The sequence below is a fragment of the Ceratosolen solmsi genome, unplaced genomic scaffold (genome assembly GCF_000503995.2).
Source record: "Ceratosolen solmsi marchali unplaced genomic scaffold, CerSol_1.0 scaffold3, whole genome shotgun sequence".
Lineage (NCBI taxonomy): Eukaryota > Metazoa > Arthropoda > Insecta > Hymenoptera > Agaonidae > Ceratosolen > Ceratosolen solmsi.
In genome coordinates, this window is record NW_011948428.1 from 3297901 (window position 1) to 3315847 (window position 17947).

At 34.1% G+C, this 17947-nt stretch overlaps 1 protein-coding gene across 1 annotated transcript in view; it reads right to left on the reverse strand.

Annotated features, from left to right (window-relative positions):
* Nucleotides 1-17947, reverse strand: part of LOC105363702 (carboxyl-terminal PDZ ligand of neuronal nitric oxide synthase protein) — a 63523-nt gene that overhangs the window by 43189 nt on the left and 2387 nt on the right. The window lies entirely within an intron of this gene.

The following is a 17947-nucleotide window of genomic DNA, read 5'->3' on the forward strand; positions in this document are numbered from 1 at the left end:
GAGGGGGTGGAGGGGGTTTGAGGGGGGGGGGGTTAGAATGTTGGGGAATTTCGAGAAGCTGTCGAGTCGCGCTAAAATAAAACCATTGGCGGAATGCACCCTAGTGAAAACGTTTTTACGCGAGCATTAGACGCCGCGCTTTATCGGCGCCTGGGCATTGGCGCTAACGGGCCCGGAATACCCAAGAAAGCTTAATCTCCGCCTTTCTTTGGCCACACGCTAAGTTGAAAAATTGCCCGCTCGATTATAAGAGTCTGGCGCTCAAACGGTTAGTCTCTGCCTTAACTAACAATCCAATTATTCTCGATTTAGCGAATCGCTTTGTTTGCCCAAGCCTTATAACAAACTTGTAAGAGACATTTTAATAAGACTCGCTTCGAGAACATAAATTATTCATAGAGCGTCTGATAATGAAGTGTTTATTAAAACGATTAATTACGCGACTCGCTGTTTAAAATGTACAAAGCAGAACAAGAAAAAGTCTCTTAGGAGAAACTGAAAATAACATGGAAGCAAAAGTAATTACTTCATATTTCTTAATGCGAATAATTACATATTTATAATGTATGACAAAGTAACGTTGTCGTTTTATGAGATTCGCTTTTCATCTTTCCATTCGTTGTCTTGTATACCTCCCTCCCTCTCGCCCCTTTAGTGATTAGTCATTCCTTTTTATAGATTTAATTTAAAATGCTTTAATGAAAATTGTTTTCGTGACTTTTGGGTGCCTTTTATTCGCGGTGAGCCTTAACTTCATTAGAATTCACAATCATGAATTATTCGTCAAAACTAAAAATTCGCTTTATTTTCTAAAACAATACCATTTAATTGAAAGATGCAGTCATTCTTAAGATTGAAATACTTATCAGAATATAATATCCCATTGTATCTAGTAATATAGCGTATTACAGGGAATTCTTGTAATAAATAATCGTATATATTGTATAAAATTTTTTAAATTATAATGACTCTTTTGTGTCGTGCCGTTTTTTTTTTTAAACACATATGCCCACAGTTTTCCACAGCTAACTAGATAACGTACGTTTTCTTCACCTTGCTGCCTCACAACAAATTATGTGTCAAATTTCATGTACTCGGCCATTTACTCTAGACGCTATCATTTTATAAGGCACTAAAAAAAAATATTTTTTACGCCTTGGGTCCTAATAAAAAAAGTTCTTGTAAAAGATTTTTTTTTTTTTTTTTTTATTTACGAAATAAATTATTCTCATTTTATGGATTATAAAAGTTCTAATCGCTAAACAATTCGAGTACAGGAACGATCTCTTGAGTACCTTAGCAGTCCATACAATGATATAACAAAAATAGCTTCGAGAGATTCTTTGCGCGAGACCATCTTTACACGCGTCTACGGTGTATCAAAAACATTATAATAAACTGTTAGCATCACTCCGTCACTTAAGCCGCACTTAATTCATAAAATGCTTACGAATTCGTGTATTCATCTCTGCGTTAACGCAACTTAGTTAATCCGTCTTAATGCACTCGGGTCCGTTTGATCACATTTTTACACTTTAGCGTGCACGTGCTGGAAGAAATTTTAGCGCCGGTGTGTAGGTAAGCGAGGCTAAGGTACCTGCGTGTATATTTATCAGCGTTGTTGATGGTGTTGGTTAGCAAAAAATATTTCTGCTGTCGCAGGACTTTTTCCATCCTGGAGCTGTAGTTTAAAGGGCTGTAATACAGTGTGCGCGAAAAGAGGGAAATATGCATCGGTGAACGAGAATTTATTGCATAATGTACACATGCAGCTGCGTCAGTACAAGCTATCATTGTACATGGTTAAAGCTCACGATATATATATATATATATATATATATATATATGAACGCTCAGGGCGTAGCTCCCTCAGGTTTTTATAGAGAAATTTATAAATATAGTAAATTAAAGTTCAAGCCCTCGCGCGTTAAATCTTGTAATTATTAACACTATTTGAATTTATCTCAATCGTAGAACAAAATTTATACGATTTTGCATAATTTATGTACTCGTGAAATTTTCGTACGCTATCTTGTTGAATGGGCTGGCTAACATTTTAGCATTACTTTTAACGTCAATTGAAAAGTATTTTATGCTATAAATGACAAATGTAGAGTATTATTCAATTGCAGCCGCGGTAAGTCACTATTATTCTATTTGCCTATAAAAACGATTGAAGTTATTATTGAAATAAAGTATCGTCGTTTAATTTTTTTAAGTTAATTTTTTATGAAATTTAATTGACGCTATCTAAATAGCGCGCAAGGAAATATCTTGAACGTGAGTATTTTTGTTTACTCATATCGATAAATGTTCATGTTTTATTGAATGAAAATACTATTAGAGTACTAATATTGGTAGAGTTATAAATAAATAAAAATTTATATGACACTTGCTTGTAATGATAGTAAAGTCTTTTTAAGAATTTATAGATCCACATCAATTTGTACGTAATTGAATAAGAACTTAGCAACATACTTTCTTTTAATTGCTAATCGTGATTAATTAACTCGTAGATATAAATTTTAATATAAAATTTTATATCAAAGTATTGTATCTAATTTACGAAAAGTATATTTCAAATTGTCCAAAATTACTCGAACGATCTATTTAACGACTAACTACTTAAGGTTATAAATAATTCTGTAATATTAAATGATCCAATATATTCTATATCGCATAAATTCTGTTAATGTTCGTATTTTAATATAGTCTATGAATTATAATCAAGACACCCTATAGATAGTAACGAATAGGAGGAAGGAACAAACGCGATAAAAGGGACGAGCACAGAAAGGGAAACGTGGAAAAAGTTTGCATACGACAAAAAAAAAGAAGAAAGTAGAACAGAGTGGGAGAGAAAGAGAAGGAAGGGAACACAATACAGCGGCATATAATAAATAAATGATTAAATTCAAATTGAACTTTTTTCAGATCGAAATAAAAAAAAGACAAAAAAAAATTACCACCCTATTCTTCATCTTGCGTATGCACGCACGCACACCTGCACGATTAAATAAATTAATCCCTTTGGGACACCCAAGAGTATAAAGCTGCTTTACCTACCAAGCTAACACGAACAAAACTAGAATAAAATAGACATGTAATAATAATAATAATAATAATAATAATAATAATAATAATAATAATAATAATAATAATAGCAATGATAAGTGGCCGAACAAGTAGTATTTGCAAAATCGCTTGCTGATACAAAAGAAGAACTACAGACCGATAAAATTTTGCTTGTAAAGCTTAATAGAGAGTATTCGTCGAATGCACTTACATAAGGTATCAGGGGACAAAAGTGCGCAGTTGTATTCGCCTATTCAACCCCACACACACATTATAATAGGTTTGTTCTTCGTCTACGAGTTTAAAAGCACTGACGAGCACTTTGCGATGCTTCGATATAACGATCGGTGGCAATGAAAGTACTGTAACACATTTTTTTTTACTATAGACGTATCTAATTTTAAAGAATGGCTAAAACACAAATGTTGATTGTTTATTCCTGGTTTTCAAACACTTTCAAATGCTCTTGGGTTGATGATTAAAAAATTTGTCGAAACGGCGAACATTTAATTACCTAAGAGCTAGTAAAACGGAGAAACGATTAGAATGCAAATTTAAAGAGTAAAGAGTGAGGAAACGAAAAGGTTAGGGTTTAGGTGTTTAGAGTGATGGGAATGGCCTAGGAGACAGCAAAATATAAATTTCACTATTTTACTTCTTCAATCGTGTACGATAAAAACTTGCATCAGCAATTGCAGAAGCACACCGTCGACTATGCTAAATTCGCATGACTACAAGATCTTTCAAAACAGATACCCTTTTCAACAGTAAAAATAATATAACCGTACTAAAGATGAAAAATAAAAATAAAAAAACAGCTTTTGTGCAATATAAATTATTTTTGTCGATAAAATAAAATTTTACCTCGCTAACATCTGATATTTTATTAATGTATGATTTAAATACATGTCTGTTACTTTTTAATTATGAAAGGATTTTTTCAGTTTTTACAGGAGTCATTCGCCAAAGCACTCGATTAGAATAACTTTAATGAACATTCGAATGTTTTCAATCTCCATTTATTTTCATTTCTCCATTTCACTATCTCTCCTATGTACGTTTTACTTTTAAACGTCAAAATCATGCATGCCGGACTAGGCAATACGTATTTCTTGTTTTTTTCTTTTATTCGTGAATATTTTAATTAATATAGAGCAGATCTTCAAAACTTAATACTTTTAACAAAAACAAAAACAGGAACAGGAAAAAAGTCACTTTGAAATATGAACGCATTTATTTTTGAATAATTTTTCTGATTAAACAGTGACGAGAGGGATTGAAAAAAATTTAGCATTATATTATCAATACAAGAAGTAGGTTATATTTTGATAAGACACAGATGAGTATAAAATAAACATTTCCAAATAATATTTTATAACAACAATAACAATTATTAATCGTAATATGTAAAAAGTTTTGTAATTCTCGTAATTTAGTTTTCGTATATTATGACATTCATTTATGTCGTATTTTTATTATATTTTCAGTAACAGCAATTTCCGAAATCCTTGTTTATCCCTTCCTCGCCGCCATATATATATAGTGACAATATTTGAAAGATATTAGCTGTCATTACTTATTATTTATTATTGGTACTATCATAATTTAAGAATTATTGAAATTCTGAATTTCATCAGTGAATATTATGAATGGACAAATAATTAATACAAGTAATTAGAATAAAATTCACGTCATTTATACAGCGGATACTTTTATAGACTTGGATTTTCATGTATTAGCTTAAGATTATGTATTGTCAATACTTTAAGCCATTCAGTTTACTCAATTTATTTTACAAGGGATCGTTAGGTTTAAAATCATTTTATATTTGTGAAATAAAATAAATAATTGAGTCAGGTTACTTACTGTACTATTCTCGTATAAATTATTTTTTTAATAACTTGCAATCATTTAATCCACGAAATATTATTTTCATCTCTAAATTTATGATTAAGGCGAGTCACGGAGTTTTAAAGATCCTGTATTATGATCTAAATATATTTATTTTCTACAAAGATCCTTGCGACTTTATGAAATAATAATAAAAGGGACAATTACGATCGATAAGTAATATTATAAATATTATAATTATAAGCTGATAATATAAGTTAATGAATTTTGTCGAATGTGATAGATTATATTTCAACAAAGAATGAATTTATTTACAAAGTTATTCTAGAAATGTTATTATAAATCAATATACGAATACATTACTGATATGTTCCAGATATTATAGTATTAATCGATAGTACTATAGATAGATATTAGAAATTAGTATTTCAAAATTCCTTGATTAATTCCACCCTCATTGAAAAGTGTTTAAAATTGTAGGTAAAACAGAGAGCGCAATATTTACTCAAAACAGTTTAGGAATGTATTTTCATTATTTTCTAATTACAGGATACTTAGGTTAAACTTGACCATTACAAAATTATTTGACTTGAAGTTGTGCTGAACCCTTGGGGCTCTGTGCACAAAGTATTCTCACGACATTTGCGGATAATAAACAGTCTGAACATTGTAAAATTTGTTATTTTTCCATTTCATGAACGATATACTTTAAAACTTTATATTATTTCTATATAGTTAAAGAAATTTCTTAATTGCAGAAGCAAAAAATCATGGTGTGTGAAAGGGAAAATGAGGCAAAATGAGCGCGAAAGCAAAAGTGCACCGCGATAAAATGAAAATGCAGAGATTCGCTTCTTTTTAAAAAGTCTTTTCATTTCCTGTCACAAGATTTATTCACGCCTTCTCTTCTTCATCAAAACTGTAACTTTATGCACATGTGTGCATGTGTGCGCGCGACTGGGAGAATAAAAACGAATGTGCACAAAGACATTATACATAACGGGAAAGAAATACATTAGCGTAGGCATTGAGCCTTTCAAAATTATATTTGCATTTATAAGAAATACTTTGAGACAAAAATTTGGAAGAATGTTAAAAAAATTGAGATTTATAATTTTGCGATTGGGTGTAACCTTGTTGTTTTGAATTTTTCCGTAAAGATAACTTTTGAATAATTTTATTACAACTGTAATTTTACGATACAAAACAAGAGTTATTCCAATAGGCCTTAATACAACATAATATATACAAATTACTCTAGGTACAAATTAAAATTTGTACACAATTTTATTATATAGCGATCAATGTATATCAAAAAAAAAAAGATAAAATAAATAATAATTATTTGAATGCATATAATTATATAGATAAAATATTTAATGTCCTCATGTACAACGTTATGAAACATTTATCGAATGTATTCATTTACACAAATGACGCTTTGTGCGCCAAATAAATAAATAAATATATATATATATATATATATATATATATATATATATATATTTAATTATTATAAAAATATTAATAAAATTTTTTTAAATCTCCCCTCCTTCTCACTCTCTTTTCAATGTGGATTGTATGTGCGCGCGCAATTTCATGCACACTCTGCTTATTCATTTTAATAGAGAATTTCTATGTAACTAAGTTGAAATACACGATGATAATTGACCGACATAGTTTATCTATTATATTCAGGGGGAATCTCAATACAATGCTTAATTAACTAATACGATTCTGTGTGTTATTATGAAAATGTATTCACTTTATTCAATTATAATGCAAGCATGGTTTTATCATTTTTACAAATTGTTCTTCTCCGCAAATTACTTTCATCTATAAGCATCTGTATTTCTTATTTACATACATGTAATTTATGAATTATCAATGATTTTATTTAAACTACTATCATTCATGGCTCTTAAGCCGCCCATGTATTTCATTATAAAAAGGGGACGCAAACGAATTGTAAAATATTCCGGATAGCAGAGTATGTTAATAAAAAGTTTAGCTCATGAAAGTAAACAAAAGCACATATTATTGTATAGAAATTGTCTTTAAAAAGTTTATGAAGTTAGCCCGCTTGAAGCGATATGCCATATGTTACTCTCCTTGAAATTGTTCCAAATTCTGAAATGACTCATGCTCTTCTCCAATAATGAAATAGCAGTGCGTTCACTTCGCCGTAGTTAAACGAGAAGCAAATATGTATGGTAATCCGTCTTGTTGAATGAAAAAAATAGTTGACCTTACGAACAGGAGAACGTCCGTCAGATCGGTTAATACCCTTGAAAAATGAATGAAATTCCTATAGAGTTAAATTTGTCTTTAGGCTTAAAGATTTAAGATCATAAACGGAATGCCCAAGAAACGTTAGCGGTCAGCGTCTTAAAAAAGAATAAAAAAAAGCTGTATCAGTAGTATGCATCACTCGTCTAATAACCGTTAATTCAAAAACATCTGGCCTGTTAATTATTACGAATCTCCCATGTAAAACCCTTCGGTCGCAAAGAGCGGACCGGAGCGTCGTTATTCCCGTTGGGCATCGCTCATGAAATGAAATATAAACAAAACTACTTGTATCGTCCCGTCCTCGTTTCAATTTCCAGCACACCGAAAACAAACTTCCTCTCAATGATCGAGCTGGCCCATTGAAAAACTTTGTGCGTACGACATAAAAGCACCGTCACCATGTGCGCGGTGAATCACAAGTAACGCGAGAGAGGGAAACATACGCAATGGAAGGATAGTAGAGGACCGCCGGTACACGCCTCGAATTCTTTGACGCTCACACATCGCAGAGGCCGGTTCTCGAAAAAGCTGAGGGGATCGCCCTCGAATGAGACACCGTACCATGAAGCAGTCATGTAATCGACGGCGACCTTGCCAGTGCGAGAGACAAAGAGAGAGAGAGAGAGAGAGAGAGAGAGAGAGAGAAGGAGAAGGGGGGCGAGAGGGAGTGAGAGGGAGCGAGAGGGAGCGAGCGAGAGAGCCGGATAGTCGGGAGGGGAGCGTGGAACGGGCGTTAAGTATATATATGTATGGTATTTATATATATATATATATATATAGAGAGAGAGAGAGAGAGAGAGAGAGAGAGTGAGTGAGTGAGATGGGGGTGAGGGTGGGAGGAGGCTAGTGGAGCCGGTTAGGGATCGTGTCTGACTCTTATCTGCCTGGTAACGTGCACCTTCCCTCCTCTCACCTATTTATTACGGAGCTGCGAAGACCGAGACAGATGCCGTGACGTTTAACTCACTTGGAAAAATCATACAGCTTCAGGGTCTCGTGAGACTAGCCCGTTATTTTATTATCATTGTCATAGTTATTATTACGCTCTCTTTTTACTTGTCCCGTTTTTTGTTTTTTTGGTTTGTTTTTTATTACCGCGAGACAGATGCTGCTGGAAAATGTAATGATGTACCTCGTGTCTGTTGGGTTGATTGAAAGTAAACGAGAGGTCAAATTTATGTACCTCGTGCGGCTATATGACTTGTTATTGTTTTTATCATTGTTTTGCGTTTGTGGTAGCGTGATCGAGTGAGCGTTTAGAAATTTATCGTAAAGTCTAATGACGATGTGCAGAAACATCTTTGACAATAAAATGTTATATACGATAATAGTTATTATTATATGATTGCCTTTCATTACGCCTGATAACTTTATATTATCCTTTCTATTTCAAGTAAATTATTGCATCAGTTGTGCACCCGTAAACGCGTAAAGTTCCTATAAATAAAGATAAGAAAGCGGTAAAAGTTTGATAATAAACAAATATTTGCCTTAATCCAATCAATATACTATCGACAAATATTTCCTCGTAAAAATATAATCATTAGAGTCCCTTTCAATTTTTCCTTATACATTTATATAACGGCTGTAGGTACTCTTAGGTTTATTAATTTTATATTTAATATCAATTAGGGTCTTAAAAAATGCAAATATTACACAATATCCGGTTTAGCTTCTTCAACAATGATTACGACTTACGGTTTAATGCGAATCTACCGCGCGGCATTTATAAACGCGATTCATTCTTTCGACTCTCGTTAGTTCTTTCTTTTTGGGATCTTTCTTTCTTTCTTTATAATATCTTGCTCCGTCTTCGGTCTGTTTTATACGACAGTATGACTTCATCTTTCATTCTATATTATACTCAACTTATATGGCATATCTTTAAAATTCATTATTTTTAATGACGAAGAGTACCGTTGAATAAGACACACGCAGGTTCCTGTACGATATAATCATGTGAAATTAAATTTTGAATTATTATTTGAATACAATAAGAAAGCATTCATCGATCAATATATAATAATATCGAGAGAGTATATATAATTTCGTGTCAGAGTTATTAAACGTTGCTCGATACCCAAAAATAAACAATAAAAAACAACTTGTAATTACTAGATTAACATTATTGTGAATTTCAATGGTTGATGTAAGATTATATTATCAAGTTTTCCCATCCCTTTTACGATTTTACTTTATTTAATTTTTCCTTATTCTGTATCTCTATTCTTCTTAAACCCCTTGTTCAAAAAGTACACGTAAAATGTTTTCGAAAGAATTTTACTAATATCCTTGCTACGCTAGAATCATTTTATTGAATAGTTCAAAAACACGACCCAGACACGAAATATTGTAAAATATTGAATCACTATTTTTAAGAATTTTATCACTTGCTTTCGCCCTTACCATTAAAATGTGAAAAATTATTGGACAAAATACTGATGCTCGTATAACGATTTTTTTTTTATAAAACACAGGTACAGAATCCCTTTATCGGATACGAATTTTTGTTGATAATGAAAAATTTCGCCAATTCCCTTGTTTTATTACAAATATGCATTACAATAATAATGAAATAATAACTTTGTTATTAAACATTTCTCTTTCTATCTCGATTCCAAGTAATCCGATTAATCGACACCAATTTTCAGTTTATTATATTAGTATTCGTGTATTATTCATTACCAACGTTAAAAGACGATATATTTACTTATAACAAACACTGTGTATAATGTGCATCTAATGGAATTTTAATTAACGGATGCGCTTATGATGTAATGTAGTGCAATGATACATAGAATTTAGCATGTACATGGACAAACTTTCAAACTTTAATACATAAGTAATTCACATTTCTTTTTCGTACACATTAATAAAAAAAGTCTGAGCCAAATCTTCTCGAAGCTAAGCACTTCAAACGAGAGCAGTTTTTTGCTAGAGTGGTTCTTACTAAAAGGCTAGAAATTCGGAGCAAAACAGCTTAGAAGCTATCCATGGAATCCGCTTGTAATTTGCAGCAGATTACGATGATTCATACTTGCAAAAATGATGCGTTTTTCACAAAATCATCATTCTCCCAAAGACTTTTTTAACATTCAAAAAACGTTTATATACTTATGCTAGAATTGGGGTTCAATTATTTGCAGACGCATTGCTTTTTCTTGACAAATATTTCATCGGCTTTTTACGTAACTTCGAGAGAGAGAGAGAGAGAGAGAGAGAGAAGAACCTTTTGAATAAAGAAATCTTATTTCTGGGATGATTATAATTTTCCTTTAAAATTTAAAAATCCTTCGAAAACACTAGTAGCAATTAATGATCCTAATTGACGCTATATTATCCTCTTTATACAATTATTTTCAATTTTTTGTTTATCGCCTTATAAATTGTAAATCTGAATGTTTTCGTTTCATATTACATTTAAAAACAAAAAAAAAACAAAAAAAAAATATAGCGTGTAATTTTACTATGCTACTTATATAATAGTTTACTTCTTTTACTTACACAAAGGCAAAACCTAAATTGCAACGATCAATGCATATACACGCATTGCAATAACATTGATTGGAAATTGCCTTCGTTGCTATCGGAGAGAACGTTATTCTATCACCTGCTAAACAGCCACTTCCCAGCACCAATCATTTTTATAGTTAGAGTAGTAATGTTTACCGAGAATCCTGAAATTACTTTGCCATTGTCTTTGTGTTACTAAGAAATTAGCTGCAACGTAAAATCACAGTTATAGTTACAATTGTCGCTTTCTGATTTTTCATATGCGCAACCAGCCAAGTTTTATTTCGACGAGTCTACTTTTTATAGATCATATTTTTAGCAATTCATATGATTATCGACCCATCTACACCTTTTAAGCTTTCATCAATAGGCATTTATCCATTTAAAGTAACTAAACATGACTATAAATTATCATACGTCCATTGATTCAATAAATAAATTTCAATGAACATGTAAGCGAGTATGTGTATTAAATTGACGTTATATTCAAATATTTCATACGCTATTGTCTGAAAGACTTTTATTATTTATAGTTAAGCGATAAACTGAAATGTATCGTATAATGTTTAATAGATAATTGTTTCTCTCTCGTCAACAGAGATTAAGATGTCATATCAACATTATGTAATACAATACGAAATTCCTTACATTAATTAAGGAAATAAAACTAGTTTACCGTTTATCTAAGAATAGTGAAAGTTTATTTCCTTGTTTTCTGACACTTTTAAAAAGTGATATAGTGATTTCTTTAGATTTCCATTGAAAGGCATCAAGCAAAATATTAGCAAAGAGTAAATAGTGCATGAAATCATCGACTATAAAAATAATCGATTACATTTTAAGACAAAATAATTTAATAATGCTCCTAGACAGCATGGAATATTTAATAAATTGCTGTCAAAATTTATCATTCAAACAAACAAACAAACAAACAAACAAACAAACAAACAAACAAACAAACAAACAAACAAACACAACCAACCAACCAACCAACCAACCAACCAATAAACAAACAAACAAACAGAAAAATCTTAAATTAGAAAGATTATTTTTTTTTGTATTTGTTGAAGCAAACCTTTCATTTTTATTGATTTTTTTTTTTTTTTTTTTATTATTATAATTACAAAGATTTTTAATCTAATTAAATTCTCCTGGCCAACCACTTAACCGTAATTGTCTAATAGCTGAAAAATGAACTCGAAGGCGGCAAACAAGAAATCTGTTACTCTTAAACACTTATAAGATATTAACCTCTTCCACTTTGGAATAGTAGCACCAGTGATTTACAGTCTCTTAATACCTTGCGAGAAGATTTGCGAGCTGAAGATTTCCCAGGACGGGACCGCGGAGTAAAAAAGTGTCAAACTAGTGCAAAACGATCGTGAGCTCGGAATTCTGTAAAAATTAAAAAACCGTTGGTGGGAAGATAGGAAAAGTTTTTCATTGCGACGGATGCGAGCCCCGGGTAACGCACTCCATCATTCTCTGGGAGCAGATTTCTCACTCATATTCGACGATAGGGAGTAAAAGTGTCGGTAATTTATCGATGGCCCATTAAAATGGCGTTTACATTCCCGGCGCGTAATTACGAATGGCCGCCCCGATTCGGATGAATCGCGAGCGATGAATATTCCCGTATTCCAGGAGCCAGGATAATCCGGCTGCCAGCCAAACGAGCGCGAAGAAAAAGGTGACTCGTCTCATTAGGGAGCGTGGTTCCTCATTTGGGTCGCCTCAAGCAAATCGTGTCGCTCGCCTACCAGGTAGCCGACCGACCGACAATATTTCCGCTCGAACTGCCGCCCGTTACGGCCTGACGCGTTATGGGCCATGACCGAAGCCTCGTCGGGATTCCACTGCCTCGAAGATGATGGACATTGGGTGTCACTGCCACCTGAGCCTCCTTTTCGGCCTCTTCGTTGTTCGACTTTGCACGGCAACGACTTTGCAGCCGGATTTCCTTCTTACGAGTTTTCGCGAAAATTCACGTTTTGCCTATTGCAAGGGGAGCGGTTGTGCTTTCGCGAAGCGCGTGATTGGTCTCGATTCTTTTGTCACGTGCATTGTAACACTTGGGTCGATTATCCTCGAATGCGCGATTCAACGAAATATCTTGCCGAGCTTACCGTGACTGCGAAGCACGTGCTCTTTATCATTAGTCCGTGTAAGTAAGTCGTGATTTATGGAGCGGATCGAGGGAGGTCTGATTCCGAATCAATAAACAACGATTTTTAATACGAATGCCAAAATTGGATGCTGGAATATTGTCAGCAAGAAAATGGTCGACTTTTCCGATAAATATTCTAGCTTTAAGGTCACGCGTCTATTTACCAATTTTTCCCATTTTATTCGATAATTATAAGCCAATTAATTTTACAATTTCCTTAAAAGCGTTACACGAAGATTTTATACACGTGTTTTTCTTATTTTAATGGGATATCTGTAGGAGAGTTCGTTCGCATATCTTAACTCAGGCACAGATAGTATAACGCGCGAGTGTCCGCAAAAAAAAATGTCGCACGACACTCGCATAATACGCTTTTCGCGTTTTTATTTCCACTTTTACAGGCCGGCATAATTCATTTTCCAAAAACATATCATTCATTTTGATAAAAAGTAGCGAGTAATCTAATTTAATGGTGGTAGGCAGCCAATTCCGAAAATCTGCGGCCTCGGTTACGGCTGCGGGAACTTATGTCTCGGGCTACAAAAATATCTCCATAATCAAAAGTGAGACGTAAAATCCTATATTTCTAGTCTCCATAATTCCATTGGAATTTCCGACGATAATCCATATAGAGCCAATGATTCAATTTGCCTATATATTGTATAGAGTATCGTATGTGTGTTGTTGTGTGTGTGTGTGTGTGTGTGTGTGTGTGTGTGTGTATGCGAGCGCGCGCATACGCGTATACGCTCGTCGCTCTCACAGCTCTTACACAAGGATGATTAATACAGGCAGGCGTGACATAGCGTCCCGAGAGCACGTGGCTATTATACTTACACGCGTATCCTAGGGAGCGCACGCACACGCGCACCGCTGCCACTCGCTCGTTCCGTTTGCCGTGTTAGTGTTGGTGCGCGTGTGCGCTCGAGAGCACGTATAGGGGCCAAGTCTGCTTTCAAATCGAGCCACGCGTTTTCTCGATACACTACGTGAGGACATTTGCTCATTTAAGGAGATCATTACGTTTCCAGCGCAAAGCCAAGTGGAACATTAGTTTTTCCAATTTTATGATGGGAACTAAGATTGTCGTTTGAGGATTTTATATCGGCAGCTCGTTCCTGATTTTATTTCATCATCGTGTCCGCGGTATTCTCTCCTCCTAGAAGACGATGCGCGGACCCTTGGCAATCGCTAAATGTTAATTAAGACAACTGCACAGCCACCTTTTTCAAGCGGCACGAATTTCCGGGAACGGACCGAAGAGCCTCCTTACTCCTATCATCAACGTTAATCTTATAAGCTGCTCGCTAAAAAGAAACATTACCGATTAACTCCTGGGAATCGTACAATTTTCTTGCTGATCTTTTCAATTACCATGGAAATTGCATTTGCGAGTATTTGAGTAAGTAAAGCAGCCAGTCACTGTCTCCGCTTATCAATGTGCTGGGCGTCGGTGAGGGCAAACGCCATTACACGGAACACAATTATTGCCGAGTAATTAACGAGCATCCTTAACTAATGCGCTTTAAGAGCGAGCGAGCGAGCGAGCGAGTGAGTTCCGTATACTTCAGACTTATGTATCGCTAAAGCGGAAGGAGCGGCAGAAAAGTAAGCGCGAAATGGGGAAAAAGGCCGAGCTGGCGGACTCTTTCGCTCGTTATCTCACGCGCGCACAAAAACAGCAATAATCCAGAGGAGAACAAAGGGGAGCGTGCGGAGTTGGCGCGGAGTTGGCGCGTGGTGATGCTCTTCCAGAGGCAGGCGCTCCTCGGCGTCTTTAATGTCCAGAGCTCGCGGTGCCGAGGGTCCTCCGGCTCTCGGTTGCCGGCGTTCGCGGATTCGGACGCTGCCCATTGTGCTTGCAGCGACAATGCGGAAACGGACGCGCCGTGCGATAATACGAAATTGGATGCTTGGCCATCTGAATGGACGATCGCTTATCTGACTGGGGACTCGAGCGACTCGCTGCCAGTTATATTGAAATTGTAAACCTTGTTAACGCGGGCTTTACTCGCTATTAACGGAAGTGAGCGTGAACTGACTACTTGTGTCGTTGGGAACGAGCGGAGCTCTGGTTTTTCGCTACGGACAGTTCGGATTCGCTCGCTGACAGACCCAGGGCGTTAATGGTGGAGTGCACGCCGTTCTTTGACGCTCGTAGAAGTGAAAGTAACGATTAAGCTGGGTTATTGTTTTCATTATTGGACGAGTTGGTACAGAAAATCGGAATTATCGTTGTTTGAGAATTTGTTTGCTTTCGCGAGTAATTTCGTCGAGCGCAACTTTTTCATGCAAATTTAGCGAGCTTCGCGTTGTTATATCTCGTGCCATGTATTTAAAAACTTTAAGATCGTTAAAAATTTCCAAAGTAACGGAGTAATCTTTCAAATTATCAGGATTCTTTTTACTTTTTTCCATTATCCCTCACTTTTTTTTTTTTAATTTTTTTTCTTTATTTCGTTCTCTTAACTAGTTCAACGTAAGAGTAAGAAGAGTGACTTATCACTTACCGAAAGAGTGCAATTTCAGTCTTTTCATTTGTGGAGACATCCCCGTCTCCCGAGACTGATGATATCAGTTGGAGTAAATTTTGTTAATAGAATATTTTAAGTTGTCCAACGTGTAGCAAATATATTTGAATACTTGTATCTATTTATAATTCAGCCTTTTGTCGCCTCTTACCGTCTCGATGTTTATAAATACCTGATGCAAAAATATTACGCGCATTTATAAACAATTTCTTGTCTGGCATGAAAAACACGTATCCTTCGTAAAGTAGATATCAGCGATGAGAATATTTGATAGCTCGACTTTCTCAGACTTCCATGTGTTTTTATGCGAAATTTATAATACTATGAAATGTATTTTTTATAAAACAACGGTACGATAGAAAGTATATTATAAATCATTTTTACGGGGGAATGAAATTTTAACAGCCATTCGACTTAATTGATCATTTCTTCCATTTATCATTTGTTCAAATAAAATTGATAATAAACGATAAATGGCCATTCCTACGACGAAAGAAAAGCAAGAAAGAAATATGTGCATTTATTATCTATAAAATGTTTATTATGACATTTTGTTTTGTTTAAAAATGTTATTTTTTGCTACTGGTTGTAAAATATTTTTTTCACTTCTTTATCCGCGCATTAATAAACACCATTGGTTTAAATATTCTGCCGAAAGATAACGCGCATTTCGCGAGACACGACGCTAAAAATGAAATAATAATAATTTAATCGCAAAGGATCAATTTTCACATAATATAATTGTCCTAATCAACATATCCATAGTAAAATTCTATATTTGTATATAATTAAACTAGTTCAAGGTAGAAACTTTATCAAGCTATTTTGATATTGACTTTTATAAATGGATGACATGAGAATCTGTCGTAGTGTCGTTGTATGATATTCGTTAAAAACTGAAAACAGAAAACAAAAAATAAAACAAGCTCGTGAAAGAAAATCCTTTTTGCCGGATAAAATTACGTACAAAATTGCCCAGAGAACTTAAAATGTCAGTGATGATGTAGGTTTTGACTTATGCATAATATAATATGACATATCGGCAATGGAACAAAGTATTTTTCAATTATTTTCGCGAGGGAGAGGGAGAGAAAGAGTAATAATATTCTCTTAATTTACATGGTATTTATTAGAAGAATTTTCTTTTTGCGAATACTTTTAATATGAAATTTAATAAAAGCTTATGTTTCCTAACAGATATCCTATTAGAATGATATATTCATATTTCACCTGGAATAACACAACATACGTCGAGATTTTCTAAGTAATACACATTTATAAAAAGTAAGTATGTTTATAAAACTGAAGAAACAAAACACTTGATTTAGCAATAATTCAATTCGGAAAAAAGTTTCTTTTAATTTGGAATTGTCTTTTCATTGTTTAAATATATAATGAAAAGCAAATGATAAAGTAAATAGCGAATGACTTTATCCGTTCAAAATTCTCATTAAATAGTACAATGTAACGAGTAAAATATGTTCTTGGCAAGATTTTGCCATTATTTAAAAAAAAAAAAAAAAAAACAAAAAAAAAGAAACTTAATAGAATTTTTGTTCACTTTGTTAGCAAATTACTAGTTATAAAGCTGCCTTAATCTACATAAAGCATTTTTAAGTATCAAGCGAGTACACGTTCCCTCAAATGGGGTATTTTATTCATGAATGAAGAGTATGAAAAGAAAGGCGAATTATATGCAATTTAAATAAAGTATGAATAACGTTATTGACATTATGATTGATATGGGGGAAGAAACTTATCTTTGAGGATCAGAGTTTTTAAGGGTGATCCATCTAATTTATTTGAATCGAAAACACACGAGCACACAGGATTTCAAATGAAAAACTTGAGTGTATGAAAAAGTGTTTCATTTGTGTGGGTGTGGCGAGATGTATTATGCAAACATGGGTTGAAAATTTTGGCAAATGACGTAAAATTTTGCTAAACACTTTACTTTAGGTTAGAAGCTAGGGTATGAAATTTTAGAGCCAAAGAGAAATTTTTGATTTATGGATACTTCAAAGGACAAGCGCTTATCAAAATGAGCGTCGATACAATATTATTTTTTTCTTTTATTATTATTATTATTTATTATTATTTTTTGTTCCCCCTCCCCCAATAAAGCACTACGAGCAGTAACAACAGCAACAACATCAGACTGGCAATGTGCGCCTGCAAAACGGTATTTCATAAATGCATATCGTACTTTATGCGCGCGTTAATGACCGTCCTTCAAAAATATTGTTAATTTATAATGCATTTGTTTAACGATTAACTGCCGCCGAGTGGAAAAAAAAATAGAGGATGAAAAAATACAGAGACAGAGAGAGAGAGAGAGAGAGAGAGAGAGAGAGAGACGTAGAGCTAGCTCGTATTTCAACTTGCATCGATATTTCGACAATCGGCAGGGGTCCAATTATTGTTATCGCCATGCGGGAGAATTAGCGACGTTACTCGCGTAAATTCCGAAGGTCACTTACATAGCTTGGCATTCATGACGAAGCCCCGTAATCACGCA